The sequence below is a fragment of the Phalacrocorax carbo genome, chromosome 3 (assembly GCF_963921805.1).
Source record: "Phalacrocorax carbo chromosome 3, bPhaCar2.1, whole genome shotgun sequence".
Lineage (NCBI taxonomy): Eukaryota > Metazoa > Chordata > Aves > Suliformes > Phalacrocoracidae > Phalacrocorax > Phalacrocorax carbo.
The window spans coordinates 2,819,021-2,845,822 of NC_087515.1; the positions used below are offsets into that span (position 1 = coordinate 2,819,021).

Consider the following 26,802-nt stretch of genomic DNA (forward strand, 5'->3'; position numbering starts at 1 on the left):
ACACGGGGTGACACATGGCAAAAACAGTGACGTTGCTGGACCACACAGAAGGTAAAATAAGATTTGTTTAATGCAAGGACCTCCTGGAAGCCAGGGGAGCGTATCAACATTCCAGCCTTCCTAGGTTTGGATGGTGTGGAATTATCGCTGGAGGTGACTTAGAAATTAAACTGATGTTTTTAGGACAGGTGCAGCATGGAAGAAGCTGTCAGGGTGAAGTGCAGCTGCTATGTGAGGAATCCATTCCATGGTCGTTCCCTACTAACTTTAGATGTCGGCAATGCCAGGAGAACTTGGCGCACTGACTCCAAGAGGAGTTGTCCGGAGGCTGGAGCGGTGTGGAGGCATCGTGGCCAGGCTCTGGGATAAACGGGAGCTCGCGGTACCATGGAGCTGGTACACTGCATATTTGCTACCCTGGGCCAGCAATCCGCCATGCTTTTGACAAAATGCTGTCCTTTTGGTGAACTTCACTCATTATAATATCATTATAATACCAAAACACACCTCCATCCCAAAAGTTACCTGCCTCTAAGGTGCGACCACCCCTCACTGGGCATGCACTTTGAATCTCTTCTAGTCTATCCCATTGGCTTGGGGGTAATACGGGGTGCGGAATACCCACTTGATTCCCTCTTCCTGTGCCCACTCCTGTACTCTGGCAGCGGTAAAACGACTGCCATTGTCTGACTGAATAGATCTAGGCTGTGGGAGGGAGCTAAACCAAATTTTGAGGGCCCCCACTGTATTTTCCCCAGTCGCTCAAGGAAATGCTTCGGCTTGGACTCGGCCAGAAATTACTTCCGCACCTACTAGTACATATTGTTTCCCTTCCAACTTTCGGAAAGGCCCAATATAATCAATTTGCCAAACTTCCCAGAGGGTCTTTTTATCTCTCAAATGGAGTGGGGATTCTTCCATGCAGTGTCGCTCTAGCCAGGGTTGGCATTGTTCACAAGCTGAGATACAGGTCCTGCAAGCTTCCCGAGTGACAGGCCAGCCTCTGGCACGTGCCTCCTTGTATAAATCATTAGACCCTGCGTGGCCACGTTTAACATGTAACATGTAGCAGTTCATTTTTACTTTCTCGGGTCTTTACCTGATCCAATGCTGAGAGGGTGTCCTGAGGAATACAAGCTGACTCTCCTTTCCACCAGATGCCCAAGAACTTAACTTCACTGGTGGGGGTTTGCAGTTTTTCTTTTGGTATTAGGAGGCCTATTCCTTCCAGATGATTAATAGTTCGGTCCTGCATAGTTTGTACCGAAGCTATGGTATGTCCCCCTATTAGTATGTCATCAGTATACTGGTAGACTTTACTTCTCCTTCTGACGGGATTATTGCCAGTTCCTGTGCTAGGACATGGTGGGCTAGGGTAGGCGAGTGTTTATATCCCTGAGGCAGGCTGGTGAAGGTATATTGTCCTTCCCAAGTAAAAGCAAATTGGTCTCGATCACACTCCTCGAGTCGAACCATAAAGAACATGTCCTTCACATCAAGGGTTGCCAAGATAGGGTGGGCCTGTTCTTGAAAGGTTGCAATTAATTTGGCTATGTTGGGTACAGCCGCAGGCAGAGGACCAGTGTTTGCATTCAAAAGTCAATGGTCAGTCGCCATTTTCCATTAGGTTTGCACACTGGCCACCCTGGTGAATTGTACGGGGAATGGGTAGACACTAAAATTCCCTGTTGTTTGAGATCCTCAATTACTGGGACTATCCCTTCTCTCGCCTCTAATGGCAACGGAGAAGGTTTCACGTTGGTAATCTTGGAGGGGGGAAGGGCAGGTGCCGTTTGCGATAGGTATACCTCAGCCCAAGGTGTCTCAGCTAATTGCCTGATCTGGGGGATGCCAAAAGACGACGAGTTCCCCTGGGTGTCATGCCACTGCCTTCCCTTTAATACATCTGTGCCTAAAAGGTTTGTCTGGAAAGGTCCTATGGCCACCATGGTATTGATGGGGGCGTCCTCTCCTGGTAACCATAGTGTCACTGAACTCATAGGTGTTGCCTCTGGTTTTCCCGGAGCATTTAAGATAATTAGATTTCTAGATGGGATAGAGATCCCACACTGTTCTGCTTCAGTCTGCATCAATGCGGTGATTTGTGCCCCAGTATCAATTAGAAAAATTACTGGTCTTTTCCTTGGTCCTACAGCTACTGTGATTAATAAGTCTCCCCCTTACATTCAAGGTGAGTTGTCCTAAAAACATCCTTCCTCCATCTCCTCCCCCACCTTCAGGGAACAGAGGTTCTAGCTTCCCACCTTTTCCCTAGTTGGCTCCCCCTCGATGTCAGTCGGGGTGGAGCATCGGGAACCGCTCCGAGAGCAGCTTTCCTCCCTGGCCATTTCTGTACAAGCTTTTCCAATTTTTGGGTGGGGAGTCCATCCACCTTCTGAATCCCTAAATGCCATAACCCCTGTCGGCTTAGGGGTCTCTCTCTCCCCGAGTAATTGCCCCAGAGTGGCTTCAAGTCTTGGTCCTTCCCTGTTGTCAGCTGCAGATTGTTTACTTGCTCAGTAGATTGTATGACCCTAGTTTCATTTTTTTGGAACGCTCCACCAACAGGGCCATATCTTCTCCCAAAATTAATTAATTCCTGCACTACCTCCCCCCACGTCCACACTTTCCTTCCTGACTGCCGATGGTCAGGGGTTGTTATCCCTTTTAGAGCAGTCATAGTTCTTTCTCCTTCCGAGGTGTTTTGAATTTTCCCCTGTAACTGGACCCCAATGGGTTTCAGGGAGTCAGGGAGTCCCCGGATCAGGGGAATCTTCTTCTCTGGGTCCACAGGCATCATCATCAGGGAACTCTGGTTAGGCTTGAGCTCCCGATCATACATCATTTGGAGACAGGCTGCCTTCTGCACACTTTCCACTGACCGATCCACCAGACCTGTTATGGCAAGGGGATCTCCCCTCTCCAAAGGCTTCAGCCCCCCAGCCCAATATGTGGCCCTCTAGGTTAATGACCATGGGGCTCGGTGATTACCTGTAGTTAGGAACACACCCAGAACCCAATAGCCTTCTGCTTCTTTCTCCGACAACAAAATTCTATCCCCCTCAACAGGGACACTCTCCATGCATATTCTGTCTCCGATTCCCTTGGAGTTCTTGCAAAGTAGTTCTTCAACTTTGCTAGTTCAGTTGTGGTAAATGGGGCTTTTTTGGTGAGAACTTGAGGACGGTCATCGTTACTGTCCTCATACAAACGCTCTGTTTTAACCAGTGGATACATGTGAGGGAGGCTTTCTACAGTTTCCCTTACCTTCTGCAAGTCTCCCTGAGGGTAAACTTGTCGTATCCCTTCCTCCCAAAGCTTCATCTCTACCTCCGCCAGTGTATCCGCTTCCCTCAAGAGTTGACGCCTCAATTCTTCTTTTAATATGGAATTTTGACTTCTCTCCTCCTCCAACAATTGCTTATTTTCCTTCAGTTGTTCCTGCAGTGACCTTATGACCATCTTCAGTGAGTCTATTACGGCGTCGGCTTGACAAAGCCTCTATTTCTTATCTTCCACCGCTGCTGCCAGACTTGCTCCCGATACTGCACAAATTATAGCTTTTCCTTTCCCTGATCTAACCTTCGCTTCTTTCTGCAGCACCCTTATCCTGTCTACTACACTCTGCGGTTGAAACCGATGGTTTTCGCCCAATCTTGTCCCTGGGGTGAGGAACAAAATCAGTGTGCCTCCAGAAGATCATATAGCTTATTCATCCCTTCCACCAGCAAAGAGACATAATCGTGGGCATCCACTGCCTTTCTAGTCCCTTACAATGTATAAATATAATCGGGACTAGTTTTGTATCACAGAAGTTCAGGCATCCAGGGTACACTATACTGTCCACAAGCAGATCTTGATATGACATCCTCAAGTACCCCGTCACATACGTGGCCTTGAATGCATCATTCTAACTTTATAGTCTTATGAATTCAGCAGATCTGGATAAGCTAGTTTCAGGACACCTAGCCTGTTTCTGTCTATTTTATTTTATTTTATTTTATTTTATTTTATTTTATTTTATTTTATTTTATTTTATTTTATTTTATTTTATTTTATTTTATTTTACTATCAGGTCTTCAGCACACAACTTCGATACGTTGTCATTTTCTCCTCCTCTAACTCACCTTTATCTCAAAAAGAAAACATAAGAGTTTATAAATATTAACACAGTAGTAGTGAAGAAGACAAGCCTGTATCATCTCAGGCCAGCAGAGGGGATTACTCTGACAACACCATTCATGTTCTCATCGCACACAGAATGGAGAGATGGTGACATCTATTTAGCCCGCTTCATTGGAAAGGCTGCGTGCTGTCAGCTAACACTGCCAGCTCCTGGGGGGGATCCAGGCAACCTGTAGCTGGCACTGGATCAACTGGGATTTTCAACCCTGAGCCTAGACAATGAGAAGGGGTGAAAGAGGAGGCTACAGCAATGGGACACAGAGGTTGCAAGACGTAGTTTACAACAGCTGTTTTGGGAGTAGGCTATGGTGCTTCAGTCAGTCTCAAGCACAGCAGCCTTCTGGAATGGAGTGGAGAATGACAGCAGTAACTACTGAGTCTGTCATCTGTGTTACTTTAATGTGTCGTGTGATCTCAAGGAAGGCTAAAATGCAAACCAGGGATGTTGATCTTGATATAAGATACATTGACATGAGTATTTCTCCTATGACATGATTTGTAAAGTTCTGAAACAGCCTTAAGTGGTGTAAAAAGCAAGCAGCAGAATTTAATCTGAAAAGAACACGGCAAGCAATGAGTGTGCACTAAGATTCTAGAAAGGGGGAAGCCACAAAGTCAGCCAAAAGAGAAAACTTCCTTTTTAATTACAGACCTAAACATAACAGTGCACATACATTATTACATTGATTTTTTTGTAACTGTTTCTAATTTGCTAACCAAAATTTTAAACTTGCCTTTTCAAGCATGAATTTATTTTCTTTTTCAAATTGATGCCATGTGAAGTGTGAGTTCAGGCAGCTCTAGCAAACACAATGCACATTTTTCAGTATCAATATTGACAGGTCAGTCATCAACTGGCAGAGTCTGATTGTCTCCATACTGCTAAACACTTGTGGTCTCCAAACAAGGCTGGATGCTTGAAAATGACTGTTGGGTATGTTCCATGGCTCATATCCACCACCAGCTGTCTGGGAATTGCTTGTTACCTTGACCCAGAGCCGAGACAGAGACTATTCTGGGATTTCAAGTACAGATAATCTGCCCAAGACACTCCCTGGCACTGTTTAATTAGCTACAATAGGCTGTGTACCCAGGATTCCCAAATCCACAAGCAGTACTACTTTTCTGAAACTTTTTGAGGTCCCCGCTGTCAAGCAAAAGATTAGGAATCCCAGGAATAGGTGTTTATTTTGTACCAGTCTCGCAGGATCAGTTTGGAGACAGGCAGGCGCATCTCCTGGTGGTTGTTATCCTCTGTCCTTCTTCTAGGTGACACGAAGTGGAGGCACCAACCAGCACTCCAAGAATCTCCGTTTTGTCACAGCATGTCCCTGCCTTTTAAGAGCTACGGTATTCAAACAGTGACATTGCTCCCACGTGACTATTTTTCGCAGAAAGAGTACTCATCATCATAAACTTGATTGGAAATTGGCAATGCCTACAAAAAAATCATATGAATCGGAGAAAACTGACTGCAAAAGTCTTCTCAAGTGTTAACCAAAGAACACGAAGGTGAAGCATCCCTTCTTTTAGAAATAAGAATCATTACATCGTCATAACAGAATTATGAGACGTTTCCTATAATGAATATTTGTGTGCATAAGGAGTAGCAGCATTCCAGCCAAGCTGTCCATGTCAATGGATTTGAGGCCAAAGCGTATTCTCAGTCACCTCATAAGCAATAGTCTTGTGAAAGCTGCATGGTACACAAGCTATCAACAGTAACATAAAAGGCTGGGTGACTACATGGCTGGCTGGGGCAGATGGCTCAGCAGAGATCACATGAAAATGAGATTGCATTATGTGTCAACGTGGTCTATATATTGCTCCAAAGGCATATATGGATAAGGAGCCAAAACCTCAAGTGCTTCCTAGAAGCGAATCCAAACTGCTCAACTCATAATCTAACAACCGCAGACTGATGTCATCACAACAACATCTGTTCCTGAAAAAGTTTCCAGGTCCTACTGGATCAGAAATGGTTGGTATCAGACGTACTTAGCTACTTCTTTTTAAAAGTTGGGCTGAAATAAAGGGATAAAGAAATGAAGAAAAACAGGAAAGACATTAACTGAATATTTTTACCTTCAGGGGAGGTTTTGCCTGAGTTTGGTAACAGAGTTTCCTTTAGTTTGAAAGAATTATTCAGCCAAACCTGATGAGAAGAGAGTTTATAACGTTGGCATTTGCACAGGAATTTTGCATAGTATTTAGCCCTCAGACAACTGTTTTCTCATCTGGTTTACATTTGGGGTATGCGGAGGGAGACATACAGCCTCTGCTGTGGTGTTTTATTGTAAAATCTTCCTCAGTTGCTATATTTAGAAGCAACTTCCATTATTTTGATGTAAGTACCTTCTAGTATGCACTGTTACCAAGAGAGAAAGTTCAAGCTGGGGAACATCTGAGGGCTGCTTCACCTATGTATTGAACATAGGGAACCAGCTCTGGCATTAGACAGAAAAGCATGGGTTGTACGGTGAGCCCCTTAAAAACACATGCTGTTTTCTGTTGCTGCTATGAAACGCCTAAAATAGGAGTCCTCTGACAGTGAACAGCTTGCAGCATCAAACGAGGCTTTTGGGGTGACTAAAGAGATAAAAGCTGTTGCTCAACTAAATTCCCTCAGTATTTTTCAACCAGGAACAATTTTTGTACCTGTCTAGTTAACTCGCCGATGTCTGGAATAAAATTCTGGAGTATGAATGTCACGGGGTACCCAAAATGTTTTGCTTAATTCGTATTGTCTTCCTACACTTCATAACCACCTTAGGGTAGTAAATGAGCACATATGCCACGTCTCTCTTCACCCCTACCTGGTGTAACACAACACATATCTTGATATGACACTCTGGTTTTGTATTTTAAGACTTATAAAAGGAAGTTATCAAACCTAGCTGTAACGTATCACTTGAATGTAAATTTGTCGTGAAATGCCCCCAGTCAATTTTCTGAAACATTGTCCAGCTGTGTGAAACACGCTCAACTGTCCGAACTGGGATTTCTCATCTTTTCTCTATGTACGAGTAAGACCTTCCAGCAGAGGGTGCCAGGAACCCACGTTAGTGGCCTCAACGCGTCCTCCGTGGACATTTAGGTTCGTCAGCAGGGCTCCTTGGTGTACAAACCTTAGCATGAATATTGCTTCAAGGTTATGAAGCCAACTCTTGAGAAAAATGAACAGTATTAAAAAAAATCACAAACTAAAAGAACAAAAAGCTATCGATGTTAAAGACAATCCTCTGAAATAGGCAGGGTGAATTAGACAAGCAGGACTGAGCCTCTGTATATGACATATTACTATGAGACCTGTGACCAAGAAGCTGATTTTAGACCATTCAACGTGTATTTTGGCTATTTTGGCTGTTTGAATATTTTCCAAATTAATATAGAAGCATTATTTTCCTAATTTTTTTCTTTAATTATTATTTCTACTTCAGTTCCAGGGCTTGATACATTTTTTTCAGTTCCTCTAGTGTAAAACTGAAACAATTCCATTCAACTTAACAAAGCTGCAACTGATGTGTCCCAGACTGAGACCAGATTTGGGACCTGACTGCCAAATCTGTACACTGAAGATTGCTGACTATCTTCTTTTTCTAATTAAAGAATGTTAAAATGAACAGATTAGGCACATAAAGCGAGAAGTGAAACTAAGCATGAACTACTCGTAAGCGTGACTGCCCTCAAGCTTGTTAGATCAAGCCCTCCCCCTACACTTTCTTCTTTTCTGTGAGGTGGATGAAATGCTTTAACAAGACTTTTGTCTCCTGTAGCCTCCTTTCCTCTTCCAACCTCTCTGCCAACGTCTGATGAAAGGTACATCTTTTCAGCCTATGCAGAGAAACTAAATATCTCCACAGACACAGTGAAGATATGTTTTCTCCATCAGCAGGTACGTACACTAGCTTGCCAAGGCGAGACCGAGTGCATGAAAACTCCACAACTTTGTGAGATACAAGGCAACCTTATGCAGCCTCCTTCGCCACGGGGTACTTCTGTCCTGAACTCCCAGGCTGAGGCCGATACTTTACTTACCAAGGAATTCAAACATTAAGAAAACATTTTTTTCACCATTATTCATCCAACCAAAGAGACTGAACCGTTGTTCAAATGCATCACCCAAATTGTGGTCTTCCTTCAGACTTCACACGATAAATTAAAAAAAGGCATATAATTGCAAAATTTCCTTATTTCAGCTCATCCACCAGTGGGCTGGATACAGACACCCTTCCTGCTCCAGCTGTGCTGGCTGAAGACGTCGTTACTCACCCAATGTCAGCTGCACAGCATCACCCGAGATCACTACGCCTGCGGATCTGCCAATCAAGTGTCAAGCGTCATGACTCTGCTCTACTTCAGTCCAAATAAGCCAACTGGCAGAGACACTGTATTGAAATAGCTTCAGCAGTTCTGGCTTATTTTGACTGGAAAAAGCTAGGGAACACCTAAGAATCATTTTGTTTGAACAGCAGAAGAAGTAGCTGGGGTCCTGATGAGCAGTTTAAGGTGGTCTGACAGTGAAACTTCACAGCAGAGTCTAGAGAAGGACATGAGCCGGGAGAGACAGCGCCTGCGAAGCCCATTGGACAAATACAGTGCTAATCTGGGGGATTATAAAAAAAAGTCTCTTTTTAGAAAAAAAAACCAAGTCCAGCATTTGTTAGTCCTACATTTAATGGAGGGGTCAGGGAAAATTAGTCTTTACTCTTGCGCTGAAGTTTCAGAGTTCAGAGTAGATGCTTTCTCTTTGTGCCCTTTTCTGAACTCATAGTACAGGCAAAAGAGTCAGGTTTCCTCTTTCTCAGGAGCAGCCAAGGAGGAGTTTCCAAAGACCTAACAAAATTTAAGTCACTTGGCCACCATATATCAGTTCAAACGGCCAAGAAAAATAAGTCTTTTTCAGTCGAAAAGAATAATTTCAGTGTTTGGATTAAGCAGGGAGTAGACTTTCTCAAGTCTGAGCAAAAATGTCTCTAAGAAAATTAGTTGTCATAAACAAGTCAATATCAGATGTTTCATGAATAGTTTAATTTAGGATTTATAATAGATTTAAACACATTCATTAATAGAGTTAGTCGTGAGTTTCTGCTTCTTATTCGTTCTGAAAATAAATAATATTGATTTTTTAAAAAACTGTTTCCCTCCTGAATACTGAAATGTTCAGTTTGTGTTCATGGATCACTTTAGTCACTCATCTGATTACAGGGGGAAAAAAAACCAAAACCAGGAAAAAACCCCACCCCAAACCCCCAAAAAACAAACCCCCCAAAAAACTCCCACCAAGATAAAATTTATGTGTCAAATTAAGATTATCTTTGTGTCTATTAAGCCAGTCTGGAACTGTAAACAATACTGCGGTCAAATGACTATTAAAAGTCATTATTGTAGGACACCACTGGAATGATTGTTCCTGTGCTCTGCAAGACAAATTCTGTATCTAAAAATGTCTATCACAGAAGCATGATGTGATTTTCAGGCATCTGTGATGTTATTTCTTATTTGAATATTTGTGTATACTTCATCCTGCATGTAATATTACCCAGATAACCTAAAACTATTGTCATATGTTACTCTGTCCTAATATACCTTTCAAATAACAATACGACAATTTTTGCAACAAAAATTAAGCAAGTACTAAAAGTACTTAGGGCTTTAATCGTGTCCACTCAGTCTTGTATTTTTATGCCGTTTTACACAGGATTTTCTTTTCATAGTGGGCTATATCGTTACTTTGGCACATGGAACAAAAACAATCAAAACTTTTCTTCAGCCCTTGAAGCTTATGCTTTCCCCCTTACTAAGCATTTCCACAAAGAAAATGAACACAAGCTTAGGCTTAGTGGACCTGAAATCTGAGCTCTTCCAGGGCATAAAATAAGCTGGACTTTCAGGAAATACTATAATGCATTGTAGGAATGCCCTGCAAACGTTGTGGGCATGACTTCACCCCTTCGAGGACATGGCATATTTGGCTTCTATCAGTAGGCTGCAAGGCTGCACGTGGGTCAAAATCCGAGCTGCTCTGTCCCTGCTGTCCTATAACCTCATTCGTTTCTATGTGCATGTGATCATATAAACAGAAGTTAACAAAAATTTTTGGCTGAGTCTTTAGACCAGCCAAGAGATGAAAAATGGGACTGTAAGAGGAGTAGATTGGTTAGAGAATTGGGAGAAAAGATCCTTCTTCGGTTCCCACCCACTGGAGCACATTTTCCAAGTGATGCTGAGCAGAAGCCTGAGGGGAGCAGAGGGACAGACTTTACCAAGCTGAGCAGGGCTGTTGGCTGATGTCATGAGCCAAGCCCACAGCTTGCTGTAGCTAAAAGACACTCCCAACCTTCTTCGCCCTGGCCATAGCTCCTGGCCGCTTGCCTCATGTTGGTCCTTGGCACCCTTTCACCCCAGAGTGAACTGGTGCAGGGAGAAACACCGGTTTTCTGCTTCAGCAGAAAACTAATCCCTCCCACGGGTAAATAAATACTGTCCTTTCTACTAGTGTAGGAAGGGCCAGACAAGTGCAGGTGCCTGCAAAAGGAGGCCAGGCGTCAGATGACAGGGACGGGTTGGTAGGACCGGCGTGCTTACGAGTGAGTGGGTGGGTTGGCATAGCTATGTCTCCCAATGGCACCTGGAGAGGTGGAAGAGGAGCAACAGAATTAAGACTGTGACACTTATTTTTCTACAGACACTACGGAATAAATCCTGATCCTGTCCCTTGTAAATCCTATGACTTCCATCGTAAAGCCTTTATAAGAGCTCAGCTTGTTTCTCGAGAAGAGCTGCACTTTTAAGTCTTGAGACTTTGGAACGTATAAGCAACTTTCACGTTAAGGGAGGCAGATCAGAGTACTGGCTTCTATAGCCCCCTGCCCCTGGTCTCAGGAGGTAGTTTTTCATTTCAAGAGTCTTTCAGTGTTTCAAATAAACGCACATTTAACAGCAAATTAGGGCAACCTTAGTGAGTCCTTAAGGGCTGAGGAAAGGCAGTTCCCACAACTTCAAATTCATGGCTGAACTGGAGTCTAATTAAAGCTCTATGAACCTTTCCAGAATCAGTTCAAACTGAGTTCATGAACGTTTTTGAATCGGAACTAATATTAATATTTTGCAGGTAGTGAAATTAAAACTAGATCTGGATACTAGGTCATCATATTATTCCTTAGTGAAATCTTGATGCAAAAGGGAATTTACAGGGTCAGAGTGTCAAAGCGATCTGTGTCATTTCGGTTTGACAGAGATGGAAAACAACTTGAGGCCAGAATAGAGCACATGTGAGTGAAAATGATATTATTTTTTTCTTTTTATTGATGCTGAAATCCAGAATCCCCGGTGAGCAAAAGCTTTGTGAGTTTGATGATTAAATAGGAGCTCAAGTCCTTTGTGGAAAAAAGTTTTAATGAAAAAGGAGAAGGATATGGGCTGAGCACTAACTGAGAATGGTCTAGAAAAATGTAATGGCTAGAGAGGTTTCTCGTGCACAGTATTTAGCAAACTTTTGAGACCCTGAACTTCAGAGCTGTTGAAGACGAATCACAGAAAGGCTTTAAAGTGAGAAGGGTGTTATGAAATCTTTACTGAGGTCGCTACCTGAAACAATCTGAATGATAGAGTAACATTTCTTTCTCACTCAGCTGTGGTCTCTTTGAGTTCCCTCTCTTCTTTATGGGAAAAAAAGCTGAATTTGTAGCCAAACCTGATTTCAAGGAGCTTGTGAAATATTACAGCATTAAAATTCATAGCATGCTGATGAGGAACTATGACAGATCTCACACTGCAGAAGAAAAAGGGAAGTTGAGAGGAAAAGAAAGGGACCATGTCAAATTCCATAAGACAATTTTGAGAAAAGCCAGAGAAGATCCATGTGTGAAGTCAGAATTTTTCTATGGATACTGAGAGCTGGGCGCAGAGCTCGGGGTGCTGGCTCTTGCAAATCTCACTCTCAGGCTCCATGCTATCCCCATGAAACACGAAGGGACTGCTTGTCACCTAGTTCAGGGCTTTGGTTTTTTTTGCTAGATGAGTAGACACCAGAAAAGTTAATTATTAAAATTCCTTGGTTTTTCTTTCCGCCACCTCCCCTCTTCCTCCTGCAACAGCCCCAGGAAATGCTTTTCTCTGCATCTGAGACATTTTTGCATATTTGTGCAGAGAAGAATAATGTCAAGAAGCTGTTTCAAGCATCCGTGCCCAACACGAATGTTTTCTTAACTTTTAGCTACTTGCCAAGTTGTTTCCATTCTAATTTTCGGCCCTATGTCCTCTAAGAGACCTCTCAGATTGGACTTTAGTCTCAACTTAACACTTTTGGTTTCATATTGACCTTCCGGGGTGCCTTCATAGCAAATGACAGGAGACTACGTGGCTCCTTCTCAAAACAGTATAAATGAGGAGTATAAATGATCGTCAATGTTTACTTAAGGCAAAACAGCAAACTGTGGGAAACTCGGGTTTGCTCACAGAAACCTGCTGTATCTTCATCATTCTATTTCATTTGTTCAATTTTTTTTGGCAAATACTTTAGAAAGATGTGATTAATGATCAGCATATGCTAGTAATTGATGAAAAATAATTAAATGCCACAAGACTTATGCTTCCCTTAAAACCTTAAAAATGCAAATACACTGCATTTTGGACCAAGAAGAACAAAACATCTTGGAAGATAAATTCCATCATTATTGATACAATAGATTGTTCCTAGAGACATCCGATGAGGAATGTACTATACAAGCTTACACTTGATAGTGAGTTGATTTGACTGGTGCAGCCCCACCTCAAGTACTGTGTGCAGTTTTGGGCGCCTCAATATAAGGACATCAGACTATTAGAGTGGGTCCGGGGGAGGGCGACCAATATGGTGAAAGGTCTCAAGGGCAAGTCTTACAAGAAGAGGCTGAGGTCACTTCTTTTGTTCACCTTGGAGAAGAGAAGGCTGGCAGGCGGCCTCATTGCAGTCTACACCTCCGCGAGGTGGGGCAGCAGAGCAGGAGGCGCTGATCTCCTCTCTCTGGTGTCCAGCGACGAGACACGAGGAAATGGAATGAAGCTGCATCAGGGGAAGGTCAGACTGGACATTAGGAAAAGGTTCTTCACTGAGAGGGTGGCCGGTCACTGTAACAGGCTCCCCAGGGAAGCAGTCACGGCACCAAGCCTGTCAGAGTTCAAGGAGCATCTGAACAGTGCTTATATGGTTTAGTTTTAGGTAGTCCTGTGACGAGCAGGCGGTTGTTCTTGATGATCCTTATGTGTCCCTTCCAATCTGAGATATTCTATGATTCTAATTAACACCTTAATTTAGTACCTCAGTTGTATACAAACTTTTTTTTTATCCACAACTTTCCTCTGATATTTTATAAATAAGGCAATTCCCTTCTTGTTTAAAATTTGACAAGAAGGGAGGAAAGAAGGAAAACCTGACAATTTATATTAGAAATTTATTTAAAGAGGGAGAATACCTCTTTTTTCCAAGTGTTTTTTCCAGTTTTTAATCTGCTGCTGACTTGATTAAGGATACTACTTCCTTGAGAAACAAATATAAAGGGGGAAAAAAAAGTGTCTTTCCACAGCATTTTTTTTCCCTCTGGTGTTCAGGACAACACAGCTGCACCTAGTCCTTTCATAAAGTGAGATGTAAGGCTACAGCATACTGCAATCAAAAGATGTAACTTAAAGGGCTGTTCCCTTGTTTTTAACTGGCATTCATTTTCCCTCAAATTCTACTTATCTTGTTTTATTCAAAAAGTGCCAACACCGACACCCAAGATGTTGAGTCATGATCCTATCTGCCTGTTGCTGCATGCCTTATTTCCTGTGAGCTGTTGAATGAAACCTCTGTATCTATGAATGACTCTTGACATAAAGTCCTTTGGGTTTTTTGTGGATCGCTTTGTTTGTTTGTTTGTTCTGTTTAGTTTTGTTTTTTCCTTAAAGTACATAGAGAAACAGATCAAGTTATTCACCAGCCAGAAGCAGCATAGCAAGGGAGGGTTACCTCTACGCTTTTGAGAAACCTGCCTTTGGTTGTGTTTAGGTTTTAAAGTGTCAGCCAACAGTGGAAAAAATCAAAGTCACACCACAATAATTCATCAGTTTACTTTTCTGGGATGGTTTTCATTGTTTTTTTTTCAACACCTGCCTTGTACAATGAGTTTGCAGATTATTCATATTTTATGCTGATTTTTGAGTTTAATTAGATACCTTTGGAATCGTCCATCTGCCAAGTATTTAATAAACCATGTGGAAAAGCAATCAATATCTCTTATTCTGAGATCATTGCCCTTCTGCTGTTTCTAATCCTTATAATTACTTTGACAGTCCAACTCTGTCTAACAAAATAAATTTATGATGACACCCTATTAGATATACCAAAAAGCACAGACTGAGTGAAAAAATTAATGATCTGCAACAGGGATTACTACACAACAAATATTCATATTACAGATTATATTTTCTGCTATGGAAGGAGACACCAACAAGGCAAAGATGTAGGTTTAAAGCTCTGAAGACTATCATGAGGTCTGTCTTTCCACAATTTCAACCTTTACATTCAAGCGTGGTCATTGCATTCAAACGTTGTAGATGGAGACGCTGGGACCAAGGCTTCTCTTTAGAAGCATTAGGTTATAATGCATTGGTAGTTACCTTGACTGCATTTTAAATTGTTCAGCTATTAAAATCTGATCTAAATTGATTCAGAGACAATTTTTATAAATGATATTAAATTCTGTATTTGTAAATGGTAGACAATGACTTTAATAAGAGCTTCTCATTTTTAGTAGTAAAAATGACCAGTGCTCTGAGTTCCACTACAAATTAATTACTTTTCAGAGGCAGACCAATTTAAAAATACTTCAAGAAGATGTAGAAGTCTTATTTTTCTTCTCAGTGCCTTTTCATTTAATCTCACTTTAGTCTTAAAATAGGAACTATATGACCAGTTCCTGACACTAATATTACCCAATGAGTAATAAATTTACCTGTAAGTAGCGACTCATAGGCTATTTGTCACACTGTGAAATTAAGCATTCTTTCCAAAGAGCTTCCAGTTTAAGAAAATGAGGCCTGAATATTCAATAGAAAAAACTTCCTTTTGGATTTCATTATCTGCTATACAGGAGATTCAACACCATATACTGTAATAATATCCTCCCAGTCTCAGCCAAAACTGTTAAAGAATCATAGAATCATATAATCATTAAGGTTGGAAAAGACTTCTAGGATCATCAAGTCCAACCATCATCCCAACACCACCATGTCTCCTAATCCATGCCCTGAAGTGCCACATCTACACAGTTTTTGGACACCCCCAGGGATGGTGATTCCCCCACCTCTCTGGGCAGCCTGTGCCAGGGCCTGACTGCTCTTGCAGTGAAGAAATTTTTCCTAATCTCCAATCTAAACCTCCCCTGATGCAGCTTGAGACCGTTCCTCTTGTCCTATTGCTTGTTCACAGAAGGAGATCAGGTTGGTCAGGAATGGTCAGGTTGGTCAGAAATGTTTCCTGATACACAAAAATGCTGAGACGTGATTTTAAGATACTCCAGTTCCTTTAATCTTTCTCTAAATACACTAAATTATCTAAAAGGTTGTTTTGGAAGTGGGTGACTAAACAGTTTATTATGACAACTCAGTTGGCTTAAATCTTCCTTTAAATGCAGATTTGCGTGCCCAAAGTTGTTTTTCTACAGTAGTATTAAAATCCTTTTCTGGCTGGCTTAAATTGATTCAGGAATAATTTAAATATGTAGACGAATGAAGAAGTAGAAAAGGCAAAGTAGACCTTCTGCTATTTTGCCAAAACTTGCAGGCTACATTGTATATCCTTCCATATATCACCTTACTCATTATTTTAGTAGGACAGTTTTGCTGAATAAGGTATTCTTTACTATGCATGGGTAAATGTATCATGAATTAGAAAATCTAAATATTTTACTATTCAGTCTTACTGTTAGGGCAGCTTTATCCTATAAATCCTTTTAATTTCACAGCTTTAAAACTGAGTTCTCTAAAAAATTATATCTTCTACCAATATTTCTCTCTTACATAAAAAAGAGAGGATAAAAGTATTTTGGATGAAATAGCGAAAATAAAAGAAATTTCTGAAATAAAATGTTTTCCTCTGTGATACATTTATATAGTCTGGGCTAAATCAGTCTAAGTCCAAAGTTCTCTGAAATATATTGAGTTATTTTAATTGGTATCCTTGGGCTTTGGACTGGGAACTGTGAAAGCCTGGAATGGAATAGTTAAAGACTGCCTAAAGTAGAACTGAAATAGGTCTCCTTTCTATCCTGTTTGAGGAATCACAAACATCTTAATACGTGTGATCTTTATTGGCTTATAATGCACTTTTTTGAGCATACAAGCACTGCAGGTTCATTGTTTTTGGCAATATGGATAAACAATACATTGTACAAGAGTGAATTAGTAGTTTCAGTCAAGATCCATTTCAAAACGAAGCAGCCAGTAGAGGTTGCTCCAAGCCATTTCAAAACGCAAGGAATGATCAGTTTCACTAAGGATTTAAAAAACAGATGCGAGGTTCTAACCAAATACAGTAAGGTAGGTGCGACTTAGTTTGTTCAGACAGCAATTAAAAAAAAAGCAAAGACCAGCAAACTGTTCCGCACACAGACAGAAATATATGTAAAAGAGAGAAGCTAGATCCCCTCGCACTGATCTTAAAGTTCCCATTTGCTGCAGTGGCTTTGCAATTACTCAGACTGGTTGCCATTCTCCTGCTGTGGGTAAAGGATCATCCAATTCACATTTCATAAGCAAAGTCATGGAATAGATACATCAGCAGCTTAAAAATGAGGTTTTCTGGCAGAAATCAGTATGTTTTTTGGCTTGTCAATTAGTAATGATTTTCCATGAATAGCAATAAACACTCCCCACCGCTGTCTCAGACAGTGAGGACGAGAAGTGCCTTTTCCATGTAGACTTTTTGCTTTATATTCTACAGATGTGTCATTAAAGAAGTCTTAACAGTAGCTATAGACCTTGGCACTCATTCCTGCAGCCGCATGATCTGTCATTTATTGCATATTACTTTTTCCACACATCTCTTGTCTGAACTCTTAAGTCTTTTTCAATGACAGCGTGCATGAATGGTAGTTTGTCATATGGCCCTGTAGAGAAAAAGAGCTGTTTTCTGTGAACAAGTACACTTTTGCTTTATTTAAGAACGTGAAAGGATCTAGTGAATTAATGGAGAAATTTCTGTTCCTTGGATTAAGGAGTATGTGCCAGATGTGAGAACCAGGAACTTAGCAAGAAAGCCCAAATGTAAATTCTATCGTCGAATCACACGAGATGCCAATGATATAGTTACTTCTATATAAATGCTAAAAGTCTACACACCAAGAGGGCTGGACTAGGATGTTTACTTTTAAGTAACAGGAGAGTCATCTCAGAAATTTGGTGGAAAGAGGACGATTAATAGAGCACTGTAATACCAGTGTATAACACATAGGCTTGCCAGAGAAGGAATAATGCTATAGTTAAACGTAGCTTAAATTAATTAGAAAATTAGCCATGTCAACAGACAACACAGAATCCTTACATCCATATCTACCTAAGTAGGGAAATAATGGTAGGATGTGATATCGGGTACATGACTGTGATGGCGAGAGTGAAAGGGAAGCAGTGGCAGCAGGCTTCAGGGGTCCCAAAGGTAGAATGGCTGAATGTCGGGGCAGAGCGTGACACAAACAATAAATTTTGAGCTCTCTGTTCTGAAACAAATAGTCAAAGAATGCACAGAGGCAGAAGGAATTCGGGAAGCAGACCTGAGCACCAGCCAGGTCAACCAGACGTTGACAGACCCTCTGTCAGGCTGTTAATATCAAGAGTTTCTCTGTAATAACAACGTAACATACAGATATTGAAAGTATTTAGGGAAATTAATTATCCTCCCCCCAGCAAAAATCACTACAGTAACATCAGCTTCTAAAAGGAGATCAGCATAAATGTGTGAAAGTGTTCAAAGAAGGATCAAAGCAGCAGTTGAAAGAGTGAAACATTTGCAAATGGTAGGGAGTTTGTTAATCTCAAGGGAGTTTGTCAATCTCAAGGGAGAGTTTGTTAATCTCAAGTTAAACGTGGATTCCTTAGGAAAAAGGTATGGTAATACAATGAAGAAACTGTGGCAAGATTAAACCTCAGAGTAAAGAAAACTATAAGGATTAAAAAAAAAATCATTTAAAATTTTAAACTCATGTCCAAATGAAGAAAATAAAAACAAAAGAAAACCAGGAATAGACCAAAACCTTTGGCAAGTTAAATATAAAACTGTACTAAAGCAGGCCAAAAACGTTATGAGGAACAATTGACTAAAGGCAAAAAAAAAATTAATAATGCTACTTCTCAAACACAGAAGAGAGAGGTGTTGCCACACAGTCATTACGACTGGTAAGCGATTGAGACGTAAAAAGAAGATTCTCAAACGATGAGGTCATTTGAGAAAAAATAACTAGGTTATTGTTATTACTTACAGTGAAGGAATTCAGAGGCATTCCTACACTGAAGCCTTCCTTTAAAAAAATGACTGTGAGGAACTACCTGAAACTGCAATGTCAGTGGAAGAGCCTTTGGAAAAACTCAATTAGGTAAAGAGTAATAGGCCTTGAAGACTGGCATTTGAGAAATAAGGGAAAGTAAATAAGAATTAATACATTCCTCTTTAGCGTACTTTAGCATTCCCCCTTATTCCACCTTAGCATTTTATACTGGAGGAAAGGAAAGTGATACCTTTTTTATAAAGGGTTTCAAAGAATAACAGAGCAGGAAGACTGGCGTCCATACCAATACAGCAAATGCAAAGTGAAATAAGGTTTAGGTTAATACACAGATACATAGCCGTAATCTTGAAGGGGTAGAGCCAGCCTGCCTCGTGGAAGGCAATTATGTTTCACTGTCTATTAGAGAGCTCTGAATAATTATCAAATACGGCATTAAGGATAACCAGTTTGATATAGTGCACTTGGGATTTTGGAATCACTTTTGACATGATCAATCACGAGAGTCTTAAAAAATGAGTCAAACTGCGTGGAGATGAATCCCGAAGACGTGACTGAGTTGATCTGGGCGTACTTCGCGTGTTCCCTAGCGGATGAGAGGAGATGAGAAAAGGGTAGAGAGGAGAAAAGGTCTTGTTTTAACATGGAAAGCATATTTTGTTCTAGCAATTTATACCAGCAAGGAAAAAAAGTTATTGTGGTGCACGAGAAGATCTGATTTTGGATTTCTAAGTAATGAAAAGAAGGAGTGAAAGGTACAGAGAAATTGCTAATTATGAGAATGGAGACATTTTATAGGTATAATGTTACAGGGAATCAGTGAGACTGGTATTGTTGAACATGCTAATAATCAGGAAAAGGAGAAGCGTGATAATGCAGTATTTTGCTGATGACACACAGCGCCAAGAAGAGTCCAGAAAAAAAATTGGAAGAAAGGTCACTGAAAGGTTTATTGCACACAAGCTGCAGACACAAACTGCAGGTGAAGACGGCCCTCAGCAACAAACGGCCTGCTGGAGTGCCACTGTTTTAAAACTCTTGCTTTGCTTGTTTGTGGCTTTAGAAGCATTTATCATTGGACTATCATTTGACTGGGGATACTGTACTAGGTGAGTGGCTGGTCTGCCCTAGGGCCTTGGTTTTTAACCCTATGTTCTGCAGAAGGGGCAGAGTGGAGGAGCAGAAAGATAACCTAGTATCTGCCCACGAAGTAAAAGCCACCTGCGTAATGGGCAACATCAGATGACGCTCCCAGAAGATCACTGTATTGCTGAGAAAACAATTCTGCAGTCTTCTTGAAATCGCCTACTCTTTAGGGACAGTGAGTATAAACACAAGCTCTGCAGAACTTCTCAGGATTAAAGCTGATACCCTGCAAACGCTGATTTGCTTGTGCTGCTGAAACGAGGGATTACTGTTAATGAAATTTGTGGGTTTGAGACTCTCTCCTTCCCTGCCTCATGTGGGCAATGGAGAGTGGTGATTTTACTAGTGTCTTTCTAAGATGAACTTAACAGTGTCTGAGAAGTCTGTGCAGACTGAAAATGACCTGTTTGTCCTGAGGAAAGTTCTGCTGCTACAAAACAAGAAAACACTCTGTCAACACTTTTAGGATTTGTGAAAAGTACCCGATTTCAATTGATTTACTGGTGTCTCCCATGACTTTAATAGCTGCAGATGTTCTTATGTTCCATTACCTTTTTTTTTTAATGACTGCTGAGATTTTAAAAACTGAAGTAGCAGCTTCAGGGATTTGATGTATCGTTACAAGTCCTGAGCAGAACTGTTTATTTTGAAAGAATATAGATCAGACGGTCTATTAAATGGTCACTCTGTTGACAAATTCTGTTTTAGGCAAAACTATCTAAATATAATCGAACTTCACCGTTTCAAGAAGAATTCAGACCATTTGAATAATCTGTGGTTCTGATACCAGGAAAGTATCCTTTTGGACACTTTTGGAGGAAGGTGGCTGCAAACAGCGTTCTGCCTCACTCGCTGTCAGTAGCTAGTCACATCTCGATACCTTGGTCAATTTGATTTCCCTGAGGGGCTGCTCTCCCGCTCTGTGAGGATGCAATGAAGAGTGACAGTGGGTGTGCAGGGACCCCCTCGCCTCTCCACCACCCCTGGCTATGGGAGGCCTCGCTCACGGCACCCTGTTGCCTTGTGCCATCTGTGGCTCCCACCAGCTCCAGCCGGGGAAGCGGGCTCTCAGCCGGGCTGCTGGGGCAGCAGTGCCCCTCCTCCCTCCCCTGCCAAAGTGATGAGCTGTGTCGTGGTTCAGAGTCAAAGGGACAGAAGGATTTCCCATTAGAATGACGCATGATACCTATTTGCTCATTACCGTATAGGCATATTAATCATAACTGGGTGAATGGAAAAGAATTCAACGGTCATTTCTAGTCCATGTTTCGGTACAAAAATAAGTGTTGTCACACCCGAGGCAGGACTAACTGTGTTTGTATCAGTTCTGGTAGACATTTACCTAATGTGGCCTTAAAAATATTCAGTGATGCTTATTCCCTAATCTCCCCATTCAGAACACTGAATCCAATACTTTGCTATACAAATAACAGCTTTTTTCTGTTTCTGCTTCTCCAGTCCATGGGGGGAAAAGTCTTTTTTTCTTTAATAAACAAGCCATTCAGGACTGTGCCGTGGTTCAGCCCCCGTCGGCAACTGAACACGGCGCAGCCGCTCGCTCGCTGCCCCCCCCCGTGGGATGGGGGAGAGAATCGGAAGAGCAAAAGGAAAAAAAATGTGGGTTGAGATAAGAACAGTTTAAAACTTAAAATAAAATAGTAATGATAATAACAATGATTGTGATAATGACAATGATGATGATGATGATAACAACAACAATAATAATAATAATAATAAAATGAAAAGAGGGAAAAGGGAGAAAAAACCCACAAGCGATACAGCCGCTCACCACCCGCCGACCGACGCTGCCCGTCCCCGAGCCGCGATTGCTGCCAGCCCCCCCGGCCAGCTCCCCCCCCAGTTACCATACTGGGCATGACGTTACATGATATGGAATATCCCTTTGGCCAGTTTGGATCAGCTCTCGTGGCTGTGCCCCCTCCCCTCCCGGCTCCTTGTGCCCCCGGCAGAGCACGGGAGGCTGGAAAAGCCCCTGACTAGCACAAGCTCTGCCCAGCAACAACCAAACCATCGGTGTGTTATCAACACTATTCTCATGCTAAGCCCAAAGCACAGCACTGCACCAGCTGCAGTGAAGAAAATTAACTCTGTCCCAGCTAAAACCATGACAGCTGTCCTGGTGAGCCTCGGGCAGGCGGGGCTGGAAAAGGGGAGGCGAGGCAGGCAGAGGAAAGCGGGCCCAGGAGCACCAAACAGGACAAGGCACACGGTCAGCCACGAGGATCCCATTGTGGCACAATCACCCCAGAATTTTGCTGTTGTGGATATCATGTTATACATGGACTTGCAGAACTGCCATTGCACTGGTGTAGCACGCATCCTTTCTCCTTAGAACAACAGTTAGTCTTTATTTTAAAGTAGCAAGGTATTTTGTAGAGAACAAGCTCCCACAGTCCTCAGTGTGGAAAAGCCTGTCTAAGCTCGCGATGTTCTGACAGTTGCATATTTTGGCTCTTCAATTCTACCATGTTTGTTCTTCACCATTCCCAGGCTCTAATATCTAATTCTTATATGAATCAGAGCATGTGTAAAATGAGAGAGGTGTTAGAAATCTCTGAGTATACTTATACAGTGAAACTTCTACTGCCTACAAAGTAATGCTCTTTCTAAAGCTGTAGGTTGGACTTACAGCATTCGGCTCATATATCCTCTGGTTTCGGCATCCCTTGAGGTACACCGGGATTGCTGCTTGACATTAAAAATGTAATGGATTAGTTGTGGAACATCCACCAAGCTTGCATGGCAGCTTGACTGAACGACGACAGCCAGCTCACTGCTCAGTATAAAGCTAAGCTTTTGTTCTACTCCTTTAGCAGCCACAATAGGAACTGATTTTTTCCTTACTGCATTTTGGCCACAGAACAGTAATCTCTGCATCCTGACAAAGAGAGAAAAGGTTGTTTCGAAACTGTGACGCATGTAACACAACCTTGAATCTTACTTTTGATAAAAGCCCAAATTCTACTTGTCAGCGCTTCAGATCAAGTATTATGGGTTAACATTCCTTTAATTTCAAGAATAATATTTTTTCCGGAGCTTCTGTTTGGTTTCCATGGTCAGAGGATACTTTCTGGTTTGGGGATATACGGAAATTCTGAGCGTAACTGGGATTTGCCTTCTCTTGAATTACTGGGAGTCAACGTTGCTGTCCTGAAAGCATCTAAGCGGGACCGCTTAGCTGTGCCAGAGAACAGCATTCATGTGGCCTATGCAGTGTCCTGTAATTCCAGAACAGGTAACCTTAGATGCTCTTTTAAAACACATATGAGCCCTTCCTTAATACGGCATATTTCCCCTCTCAAAAAGCATGCATAATCATTATCCCTGCTTATTCTTTTTTTTTTCCCCAGATGCTATATTTCATTTATGGCAAATAAGCCTGTCCAGGACATTGGTGTTTTTCAACCATAATCCTGTTACTTATTCTCTCTTAGGTATTCAGACAATGCACCTGGTATGTATTGTTGCTTTTCTGAGTCTAACTTGGGACAGAAACATTACAGGTACGTAATATTTTCAGGGAAGACTATTTTTCAAACAGCATTAAAGTGGAGAATCCGGACTGGCAAGAAGAAGGGGGATAAAGAAATGGGTTTCTTGAAGTATCGGGTCCAAACTCTTCCTTTATTGGTGCAAGGACAGCCTTGCAGTCACAGCTGAAACCTAGAATATCTACATTCTGTTACTGACTTCTGTCTTAAGCTTCTTGTATGGCCTATAGCAGCAGTCACCTGTGTCTTCGGCATCAAACACAGTCTCCAAGGAGCCTTAAACAGATCTGTGCTCCTTTTTCCTTTCTGTGCTGTTCCACTATGAACAGCAGCCTTCCATTACAACCGGTCTCAAATACTGTATGATCTGATTTATTAGTAATTTTTGAATGTCTTGAAAAAACTGAGCTACTGAAGTGCAAATAGTATTGTTACTACAATGATCGTCTGCACGGCATAACCAAGACATATATATTGAAGTTGTTTCTCAAAAAAACTCTTCAAAAAGTGTCTAGATTTTAAACAGATAACTTCTAATTTTGAATTAGTTCCTGATTTTTTTAATTTCCCACCTTAAAATTGTACAAAAAGCATAAATGAGCGTAACAGAACAAAAATGATTGGCTTGGCTCAGAGGATGGTCTAACCCGGTTTTCACAACTGTGGCCAATAAGTGATACATAGGGCGGAATATGTAAATAAAGCTAGGCAAAGTTCTGTTGTTCTGACTTTCAGTTCCAGCGGTTTGTGGATCAACACTTTTAGATAAGTTTTCTACTGTCAAGGAAAGGGGAGGGAAGGGAAGGAAAAGGAAAGGAAAGGAAAGGGAAAAGGAAAGGAAAGAGGGAAGGGGAGGGGAGGGGAGGGGAGGGGAGGGGAGGGGAGGGGAGGGGAGGGGAGGGGAGGGGAGGGAAGGGAAGGGAAGGGAAGGGAAGGGAAGGGAAGGGAAGGGAAGGGAAGGGAAGGGAAGGGAAGGGAAGGGAAGGGAAGGGAAGGGAAGGGAAGGGAAGGAAAGGAAAGGAAAGGAAAGGAAAGGAAAGGAAAGGAAAGGAAAGGAAAGGAAAGGAAAGGAAAGGAAAGGAAAGGAAAGGAAAGGAAAGGAAAGGAAAGGAAAGGAAAGGAAAGGAAAGGAAAGGAAAGGAAAGGAAAGGAAAGGAAAGGAAAGGAAAGGAAAGGAAAGGAAAGGAAAGGAAAGGAAAGGAAAGGAAAGGAAAGGAAAGGAAAGGAAAGGAAAGGAAAGGAAAGGAAAGGAAAGGAAAGGAAAGGAAAGGAAAGGAAAGGAAAGGAAAGGAAAGGAAAGGAAAGGAAAGGAAAGGAAAGGAAAGGAAAGGAAAGGAAAGGAAAGGAAAGGAAAGGAAAGGAAAGGAAAGGAAAGGAAAGGAAAGGAAAGGAAAGGAAAGGAAAGGAAAGGAAAGGAAAGGAAAGGAAAGGAAAGGAAAGGAAAGGAAAGGAAAGGAAAGGAAAGGAAAAGAGAAAAGGAAAGGAAAGGAAAAGAGAAAAGGAAAGGAAAGGAAAAGAGAAAAGGAAAGAAAAGGAAAGAAAAGGAAAGAAAAGGAAAGAAAAGGAAAAAGAAAAGAGAAAAGGAAAAAAACCAAGAGTTAGTATCTGGGATGTCTTTGGCAAAGGTCAGAGCTTATGTGCTTGAAAGTGTATTTAGCAGTCTGTTTTTAGGATTCACGCTCCAATGGAACAAATTCAGGTATTTCTATTTCTCATAGCACGTGAAACTCAACATTGAGGTATGCAGTACGATGCACATGGGAAAATACTTCTAAGTGGGGTGCTATATGCCCTTTTACCACTGGGAGGGAGGTCTCACTGGGGATAGGCCTCTGAAAACATCATCCCCACGTTCAATGATGGTCAAAAAGGCAAACATAAATTCTTAGGAAACAAAGGAGACCAAAACAGAAAATACCATCCTGCCAGTAAACAAAGCTCGAGCGTGCCTGTGTCTTGAGTCGTCCACACCCAGCGTGCATTTGTAGTAACACAGGAGGAAAACAACCTTGAAAACTGCAGATAAGTGCTAAGGACAGGTGGAGGCATTACTGTCTCTTGTGGCTTTCGCATGGGAAATGACCGTTTGGTACAGAAAAGACCTGACTGAAGGAGAATAATCACAAAGGCTGCAGAGACATGGAACGAGGAGTGCTTGTCAGGAATCACATCTAAATCAAACAGAAGGAGTACCTTTTCACATGGCACTTAACTGAGGTGCTCTTGGCCACAGAATATGGTGGAAGCCAAAAATATCAAGAAAGGGATTAGACAAATTTGTGAAGGTGCGGCTCACTGGGGTATTAAATCTGGTAGTTCAGATCCAACCTCTGCCCCAGGAAGCCTCTAAATTGCTAGTTGCCAGAAGCTGGGTGTACAGGGAAAAGACTATTCCCTCTTTGCCCTCTATTTAGGAAATAATTTCTCCGCACCAGACTGAAATTTCTGAAATTTCAGAAATTTCCTGTTCTCCTGTCAGAACAGGAGAACACCTTGCAGCTGAGTGTGCCAGCAGTTTGGGCTGTAGTGAGACTCTGTATTTAAAAGGATTTGTCTCAGTGAAGTATGGGAATTGCAGCTTTCCTTTCTTAAAATAATTCGTAAGATAAAAAAGCATTTATTTCCAGCCAGCTCTAGCCTGGATGCCTAACTAGTGATCATCGCATCGGGAGCAATCCTGCATGGTTGCAGATGAGCTGAGGGGTGGCAAATGCTTTCTCATCTCTAATTTATGGCTGCAAATTATTATCATTACTTTGCCATTTGTTTATGATTTTTTTTTTTTAATGGTGAGAGTGGATACTTGTACTTGATGCCATATTATGATTGGCAGAGATGATCTACAGCGCATGGTGTTCACAGTAATGGTCTCCCTGTGGTCTCTCAGACACCACTGGTCTCACAAAATGGTATCAGGTTTGCTGGGTTTGTGCTGCTATTTGTTTTATAAAATACTGTCTTCTCTTGCCGTGTAAGGACCTTCTATTTCTCCATCTGCCCTGTTTCCCCAGCTGGCCTGGCCAGATGTTGGAAGGCTACAAAATTCTACCTTTTCTTTCAAACTATAAACTCTGTGCTATCAATCTCTCTCAGCACTTCTTCTTCTGAAGTTTCCATCTGTTCCCTTAGGCACAGTCACAACCGTGTAACCATCACAGCGATTCAGGACCAGCTCGCTCTGCCTGCTCTAAAGCAGCAATTTCCCCTTCTCCTGACAGAAGGAGAGGGGAAGTCACAGTATCTCTGTCCCTGTCACTTCAATGATGAGAACCACTTTTGTGAAAGCCAGAAGCCAGCTATTTTTGCTGGAAAAAGCTCTGCCTATAAGTTACACTTGTCAATGCTCTTCCCTTCCTGGGAAATTTACACAAGGTGGCTGAAATGAGCTCTGGGTCAGTTGCCTCTTGGGAGGCTTTATTTCCTACCCTTCCAGTCGCGTT

At 41.8% G+C, this 26,802-nt stretch overlaps 1 pseudogene; it reads right to left on the reverse strand.

Annotated features, from left to right (window-relative positions):
• Nucleotides 1-2,236: 2,236 nt before the first annotated feature.
• Nucleotides 2,237-26,802, reverse strand: part of LOC135312382 (uncharacterized) — a 44,021-nt pseudogene continuing 19,455 nt past the window's right edge.